Source organism: Ruditapes philippinarum, unplaced genomic scaffold (genome assembly GCF_026571515.1).
Source record: "Ruditapes philippinarum isolate M1 unplaced genomic scaffold, ASM2657151v2 ctg4021_1_1_1_1, whole genome shotgun sequence".
In the NCBI taxonomy this organism is placed as follows: domain Eukaryota; kingdom Metazoa; phylum Mollusca; class Bivalvia; order Venerida; family Veneridae; genus Ruditapes; species Ruditapes philippinarum.
In genome coordinates this window covers 145,657-154,502 of record NW_026867112.1, presented here as the reverse complement: position 1 = coordinate 154,502, position 8,846 = coordinate 145,657, and positions in this window count along the sequence as shown.

The window sequence follows — 8,846 nt, the reverse complement described above, 5'->3', positions numbered from 1 at the left end:
AAACTTTTGATTATGTTTTCATAATGGACAGATCACTAAATAAAATAGAAACTGGACAAGTCCATTTCAGGAATTCAGCATGATATGCTTAATTTTGATATTTAGTCTTTTTGCTCATTAGATTTTTCCATTTAACCCTAATTTTATATTATGTTTGAAGTTTTTTCATTTTGTAAAAAAATAAAATTTCTTATTTTTTTGTAAAATGGTCCCCCACATGCATTATAGAAATTTTTTTTTTTGTTGGTTTATGTCGCCCCAAAAAAGAAAAGGGGTAATTTTGGGGATTTCCAGCTTACTGGTAAGGAAGTTTTTAAGGTGCCTTCAATGTATTTTTCGGGGGCACTTACAAAAACTAAATTAAATGAGATTTTTAAAATTTTAACCCCTCCACTTTGTGAATTTTTAAAAGCGGGATGTCCTTTTTTTTATCTGGACATTTTTTGGGGGTAAATTCCCAAAATATGTATTATCCGATTAGCAGGGGGTAATTTTCAGTCAAGTAAGATTTAAATTTTACAATTTGTTTTTTAAATTACTGTGGAATAATATCTTTTGCTAAAAATTCAAGATTAATTTTAAATAATTTAAAGTTTTTTTCTTAAACAAAACCAGTATTTATGAGACTGTCTATCACTGATGTAACATAATGCAGACATTATGATTTCAATTAACCATTTGATGTCCACAATTTATTTAGTCATAAATTCTCTTCCTTCTTACCAAAGAAAGATTCAGGAATATAAATTTCAAATTTGTGTGAGCAAAATAAGTAATTATCAAGAGCTTGGCGCTAAAAAATTGTAACTAATATATGACTGATATGAAGGAGCTACAGCTGTTGTGCACTAAGTTCTGTTATTCATTATTGTCACAATCTGTGATTTCACACTCACATGGTTTGTAATTATAACCTTAGGCCTACAATCATCACTGTAAGCTTTTACTTTACTCTTGAAAAATTACTTCCACTGAAAGTATTCCAAGTTCCTTCCCAAATGTGAAACAGAAATAAACTATTCTTAGATTTATATAAATTTAAATTGTTGGAAATATTGCATTTATTTATGAGCCTATAAATTAGATTTTTGACATTGTATTTTTGACATTTAATTTGACATTGCCATTTCATCTTGATTAACGATAAGGTTCAAAGCATGTAGGTCGCCAATAAAATCTCGACCACACATAATGGTTTCTTAATATCTTATCATCCTGAGTTTAATACATTCACTGAAAAAAACATTTAATTTACTATTGATAAACATTGCATCAATATATTATAAAATATAGCATTAGAAAACATCACCAACCTTTGATGGTTTAACATCACCGAACATATGTGAGAGATTTGCTGCGAGGCAGTACGCCATGCTAAACATTTCCTTCCTTTTGTTCACAGCTAATTTACAATTAACATACTTTTTTCTCCAATTCCGTCAAACACCAAAAACATAAACATAATCATCCCTTACTTTATTTACAACTTCACCATTTTTTTGTCTCCCTTGATAAATCCAATTTAATTACATTTGTAATTTTACAGCCAGGATGTCTTCAATATTAATCAAAAGCAATCTATTTACGATTGCCTTTTACAAATATTTGCACGGAGATTTTCTATACCCGGTTTTACCTTATTTCGCACTTGTATGTAAAAGATTTTTTTCTATGAGATAAATTCAATTGTTTGCATAGAAATTTATAACCGGATTTAGATGTAAAATGTATACTTTACAAAAAAGATTGGAGTGCTTCTTAAGAATAAAAGTAAATATTGATACAAATTAAGTCAGCGGTAGTAATTTGTAGACATTGTAGACATTTATATCTTAATTGTTTTAAAATTCAATCGATGATAACAAATGATTATTGTAGAAGTGTTTGTTTATGATAAAAAAAAATGATGACATTCTTAAACTATTTTGTCATACTTTTTATATTATACTCATCTATTTATTTTTTTCCTGTTAAAAGGTATATTCTTTAAAACATGGCATAATGGACTTGTCCAGCTTTCAACTGAAACAGTCCATTAGTAGCATTAGGGATTATGATATTGAAACACTAAAATGTAAGTATTCCAAATGATATACTCCATATTTATGATATAACTTTATATATTTGTACCATACATATTTATCTATAAATAAAAGAACAACAATTTCAACCAAAAGCTAAAAAGGTACTTATAAAATATACATGTCCTGGAGATTATTATGAGAATAATGATGTGTAGTATATTTAGAAATGATGGAAGAAGGACAATTTGGTAGAAGTATAAACACTAAAGTAATGTCAGAAGGGATGGCAATCTTGTAACTATAATCCCATAATAAAGGATGGAATGAAGGACAATTATAAATGTGATGAAGGATTGAAGGAAGGACATTTTTGTAATGAAGGATTGATGGGAGGGCAATTGTTGTGATGAAGGATGGAAGGAAGGACAATTGTGATGAAGAATGGAAGGAAGGACAATTGTTGTGATTAAGGATGGAAGGAAGGACAATTGTTGTGATGAAGAATGGAAGGAAGGACAATTGTTGTGATGAAGAATGGAAGGAAGGACAATTGTTGTGATGAAGAATGGAAGGAAGGACAATTGTTGTGATGAAGAATGGAAGGAAGGACAATTGTTGTGATGAAGAATGGAAGGAAGGACAATTGTTGTGATGAAGAATGGAAGGAAGGACAATTGTTGTGATGAAGAATGGAAGAAAGGACAATTGTTGTGTTGAAGAATGGAAGGAAGGACAACTGTTGTGATGAAAGAATGGAAGGAAGGACAATTGTTGTGATGAAGAATGGAAGAAAGGACAATTGTTGTGATGAAGAATGGAAGGAAGGACAAGTGTTGTGATGAAGAATGGAAGGAAGGACAATTGTTGTGATGAAGAATGGAAGGAAGGACAATTGTTGTGATGAAGGATGGAAGGAAGGACAATTGTTGTGATGAAAGATGGAAGGAAGGACAATTTTTGTGATGAAAGATTGAAGAAAGGGCAATTGTTGTGATGATGGATGGAAGGAAGGACAATTGTTGTGATGAAGGATGGAAGGAAGGACAATTGTTGTGATGAAGAATGGAAGGAAGGACAATTGTTGTGATGAAGAATGGAAGGAAGGACAATTGTTGTGATGAAGAATGGAAGAAAGGACAATTGTTGTGATGAAGAATGGAAGGAAGGACAATTGTTGTGATGAAGGATGGAAGGAAGGACAATTGTTGTGATGAAGAATGGAAGGAAGGACAATTGTTGTAATGAAAGATGGAAGGAAGGACAATTGTTGTGATTAAGGATGGAAGGAAGCAAAATTGTTGTGATGAAAGATAGAAGGAAGGACAAATTGTTATGATGAAAGATTGAAGAAAGGGCAATTGTTGTAATGAAAGATGGAAGGAAGGACAATTGTTGTGATGAAAGATGGAAGGAAGGACAATTTTTGTGATGAAGGAAGGAAGGGAGGACAATTGTTGTGATGAAGGAAGGAAGGAAGGACAATTGTTGTGATGAAAGATGGAAGGAAGGACAAATTGTTGTGATGAAAGATTGAAGAAAGGGCAATTGTTGTGATGAGAGATGGAAGGAAGGACAATTGTTGTGATGAAGGATGGAAGGAAGGACAATTGTTGTGATGAAAGATGGAAGGAAGGACAATTGTTGTGATGAAGGGTGGAGGGAAGTACAATCGTCGTTGTATAGTGTTGATGGATGGAAGAATGAACAACAAAGTGATGAAGGGTGAAATGAAGGCAACAAAATGTAGAGGGATGAAAAGAAGGGTAACATAATTATGTAGGATCAAAGGAAGGCCAATAGTATAATGAAGGACAGAAGGATCAGGACAATATAGTGATATTAAAAGGAGCACTTAATTAATAATATTTACATAAACAAACTTCTACCATGTCCAACAATTTGAGCCCCCTTTTAATTATGGCAATGTTTATCTATATTTAGAAAAATCATTAATATTAATAAACATGAGTTAATGAAAATAAACATATATAATGGTTGATACTTATAAATAGAATTCTATTAAATGTTTATGATTTAGACTTTAGGCAACAATTTTAATGACTTTCAAGGAAGTAATTTTTAAATCAACATCAATTCATTTACCATTCAGGTTTATTTCTGATATGTTTTATAAAATCATATTTATATGCATACAGAATTTTAGGTGGCCCTACTTTTTATATATTTTTTTACAATCCCAAGTGTTATTCATATATCAAATCTTATATAATATAGATTGGAGATTGATTAGTTCAAAATGGGCGTTCTATGGTTAAAAATTGGCTTTGCATAGTTTTGATAGATATTTGAGTAAGAACAGTTTGAAAATTCATTCTGTGTATTTAAAATGAATATTCTTATATTCCATAACTTTTTTTTTAATGACTAAACATATTTTCAAAAATTTTTTCCCGGTGTCTTGTGGGTTTAACACCCAAAAAACTAAATTTAAGGGGTTAAATATTTAGATGTTTCAATAAAAAAAAATTAATTTTTTCATAAAAAAAGGTTTATTTTTATCTTGTTTATTATAAACATTTATATTAAGTCTCGTACTGCACCTCATGAAATTTATATTTATTTTCATACAACTAGATGAAAATAAATCCTCTATCATTTTTTATTTTGTTTTTGCTTTTTTGTAGAATGGAAAATTAAACTAGAGGTCAAGATGACCCTAGACTGCTCACCTGGCCCATTGAACTCATCCAAGCAATTACCTAGACAAGCATCCTGACCAAGTTTCATGACAGAAAATGAGTAACAAGGGCGATCAGTAATCACATGTGTCGCCTCATGATGGCCAATTTCATGTTGGGACAAATTTTGTGACAGACAGACGGACAGACAGACGGACAGTGCACAACTAGACTTGGTACTGAACATTCCTGTAAAGTTTGGATAAAATTGCACCAGTAGTTTATGAGGAGTAGTCCGGACAAGCTTTTGCGTATCTGGCAACACACAGAAAAAAAAACACCTTTTTATTAAAGGGCCATAACTCGGCCAAAAATCATTCAACCGGAAAACCCGTGCAATATGCGCAAGGACTTGAGCTACAGATCAATCCTGTAAAGTTTCATTGAAATTGCATTAGTGGTATAAGAGAAGTAGTCCGGACAAACTTTAAAAATAAAAATTATTAAAGGGCCATAACTCAAACAAAAATCATTGAACGGGAAAATGCTGACAATATGCACAACTAGGCTTGGTACTGATCATTCCTGTAAAGTTTGGATGAAATTGCACCAGTAGTTTATGAGGAGTAGTCCGGACAAGTTTTGTGACGGACGGACGGACAGATGGACAGACAGACAGACGAGGGAGAAGTCATCCCTATATGTCGCAACTACTCCGTAGAGGCGACACAAAAAGTGTGACCACTAGAGTGTTAACAAGGTTTTTCCATATTTGAGCAGTGTGACCTAGTTTTTGAACCCAGGTGACCCATATTCAAATTTGACCTAGAAATCATCAAAACTAATTTTCAGACAAATTTCCAGGATATTTGGATCAAAACAGTAGCCAGAGTGTGAAGAAGACTTTTTTTCTATTTTTAGCTCCTGTGACCTAGTTTTTCATCCAGATGACCATCCGAGCAATTAACTAGACAAGCATCTTAACAAAGTTTGATGATGATTGAGGCAAAAATGTGACCGCTAGAGTGTTAACAAACAAATGTGGACAGACGATAGATATTCAACAATCCTAAAAGCTCACCCTGAGCAAGCTCATACTGCATGAAAATTCACTGGTCATACTGCATGGATGTTCACTTGTCATACTGCATGGGTGTTCACTGGTCATACTGCATGGGTGTTCACTGGTCATACAGCATGCAGGTTCACTGGACATACTGCATGGAAGTTTACAGGTCAAAATGTATAAGTGTTCACTGGTCATACTGCATGGGTGTTCATTTGTCATACTGCATGTGTTTTCTTTTTTAACATACTATATGGGTGTTTACTGGACATACAGCATAGGTGTTCACTGAACATACAGCATGGGTGTTTACTGGTCATACTGCATGGGTGTTAACTGGTCATACTGCATGCAGGTTCACTGAACATACTGCATGGAAGTTTACAGGTCAAAATGTATAAGTATTCACTGGTCATACTGCATGGGTGTTCATTTGTCATACTGCATGTGTGTTCATTTGACATACTATATGGGTGTTCCCTGGTCATACTGCATGGGTGTTCACAGGTCATACTGCATTGTGTTCACTGGTCATACAGCATGCAGGTTCACTGGACATACTGCATGGAAGTTTACAGGTCAAATTGCTTAAGTATTCACTGGTCATTCTGCATAGGTGTTCACCGGTCATACAGCATAGGTGTTCATTTGTCATACTGCATGTGTTTTCATTTTTTACATGATATATGGGTGTTTACTGGTCATACTGCATGGGTGTTAACTGGTCATACTGCATGGGTGTTCACTGGTCATACTGCATGGAGGTTCACTGGTCATACTGCATTAGTGTTCACTGGTCATAAAGCAAAAGTGGTCACTGGTCATAAAGCATTAGTGTTCACTAGTCATACTATATGGGTGTTCACTGGTCATACCTCATTGGTATTCACTGGTAACACTGTGCGAGTGTTCACTGATTACAATGCATGGGTGAATGGTCATACTGCATGATTGTTCACTGGTCGTACTACATGGGTGTTCATTGGTCACACTATATGGGTGTTCATTGGTCGTATTACATGGGTGTTCATTGGTCACACTATATGGGTGTTTATTGGTCAAACTGCATTGGTAACATGTTGCTGGCCCTATATAAGACTTAAGTGGTTAAGTTACAGAGAAAATAACTTTTTAACTTCACTCTAAATTTGTCCTTAAAGGAAACTTAGGGTGACATAATTATACCAATACAAAAGACTTACATATATATCAAGTGATTATATTTATTTTTTTTGTCTCATATAAATATGTTGTATGTAAAAGTCAAGAAGTACATTAAAAAATATTTTTCTGTATGTTTTTTTCTCTCATTATTACATATTTCATTTCACAGGTAAGTGTAATATGTCGTGTTTAAAAAACTCAACTGTAATTTGATTTTTCTCATTATTATTATTATATTTCATTACCAACCTTTTTAAAGAAAAAGTCCATATCTCACTACAGTATAACTACACACACACTTCTAAGTTATTAAGGTGATATATTTTAAACTTGGTTTGAACTATGGTGCATTCACCTGACTTGTCAATATATATTTGTATATCAACTCTTCATCAAATTTCATATTGATTCTACATGTATAATAATAGCAGCAGGGAACATACATTACCTGCAACTGTAACCACTAGTATATATAAAGGCAAGCCAGACTGAATTCAATTCAAAACATTTAAGTGTGCATAGGTAACCCCTTTAAAAATGTAATGGACAGTCTCAAATATTTAAATCTGGACTATATCAGTCAATTAAATAAATTTAGATGTTGATATAGGTTATCAATTAATTATGAATGCAACTCACAACATTTATTTTATTTATAAATTCACTGTGAATTATTTTAATACTAGTTAAAAGTTTTATTGAATTTTTGTAGTAATTTATTATGCCTTCTACACGAGGTTGTAGTTAAAAATTAAATTATACATCATAGATACGTGTAGCAACTTTTTTGCTATATATTTGACATATGACCTGCAATTATGCCATATCTAGTAAAGTCTTTTTAATAATAAATACGGTACAGTACATAAATTCCCAAATGTCCTGACTATGTCACTTAAACTAAATAGTTATTAGTTTTTGCATCCATTTTGAATCATTCAATTGCTTGGTGGATTCACATTGAATTATTTATTTTACTCTGATTTTAAAATCTTTTTTTTTTTGCATCTAAAAAGCGTAAATAATTGGGTAGGTGAAGGTTGCAGCTGAAAATCATCAAAACTTCTCTCTGCTTTTAAATTTAATCAATTTTGTTTTGAATCTATAATAATAAATTAGTTTTTGCTTCTAAAATATATTTAAATGTTATTTGTTTTTCTGTCAAAAATCTTTATAGTATTATGTTAAGTAAAGCATAAAACTTTTTATAGTTCACATTTCAAAGCTTGAACCTTTTATCATCAACAAACTTTATTCATTTAACCCTTTATACCATGCTACAGATCCTAAAAACATAACATGGACTTGTCCATCTCACATGCTGGATAAAACCATTCATCACTTGAAGGAAAATTTATAAAAACACGTAGCTGACGCAATTAGTGAAAAGGTAATCAGAACTTTTTGCATTGGTTAATTTTGTTGCAATTAGCAGGCTTAAATATAATCAGCAATATTTTTAAAGTAATTATTTGGTTTTATGAAGGCTATATCTTAATTTTAGAGCTGATGTATAACTAATTACTTGAAGGCAATCTTCTGTCAATCAAGGTCCTTTATTAAGAATGATTACCCCCCTTTATAACTACCCAACACCATAATCATACTTTTAAAAAAATTCTTTAGATAAAAAAAAAATAGGAAAATCATTAAGAAAAAATCACTATTGTTCCCTTTTTCAGAAAGAAAATTGTAAAATATATAAAAACATATAATATTGAAAATTGAAACATATTAAAAGAAAATTGTTATATAAAGAAATCTGAATTACAAAGAAAATTAAAATCATTACCTTTCTCAAAGAAAATCGAAACTTTTCAAAATATGTCATCGTAACGCTATGGCACATTTGTTTACACTACATGTGTTACTTAACCAGTCCTAATTTCTTTAATCATCGTCTAGCGTGAGAATCTCCTTGGATAATATTTCTATATATAGAACAACTAGTGA